The sequence below is a fragment of the Pipistrellus hanaki genome (genome assembly GCF_964339955.1).
Source record: "Pipistrellus hanaki genome assembly, chromosome: 17".
Classification (NCBI taxonomy): domain Eukaryota; kingdom Metazoa; phylum Chordata; class Mammalia; order Chiroptera; family Vespertilionidae; genus Pipistrellus; species Pipistrellus hanaki.
The window spans coordinates 23,550,878-23,551,151 of NC_140519.1; positions in this window are offsets into that span (position 1 = coordinate 23,550,878).

A 274-nucleotide genomic window follows, 5' to 3' on the forward strand; every position below is an offset into this window, starting at 1 on the left:
TGATAGAATTTTCAGTCAGTTTTCAGTGACTCTAAACATGACGTGGTCTCAAGTATTACTAGGGAGAATCTACAGCCTTTCCTGAGTCTGGATGCTCACCTTGAGAGATGCAGACCTGTCCATCAGCGTCACAGCTGCTCCCCTAGCAGCGGGCTTTCTCTGGACGTTAGCTGCTGCAGAGACAACTCCCACCACAGGTCCCAGGTGAATTTCACATGCCTGTTTTCTAGGTCATGTACTAGTTTAGTGAAAGCAATGGACAGTTTCTAAAAGG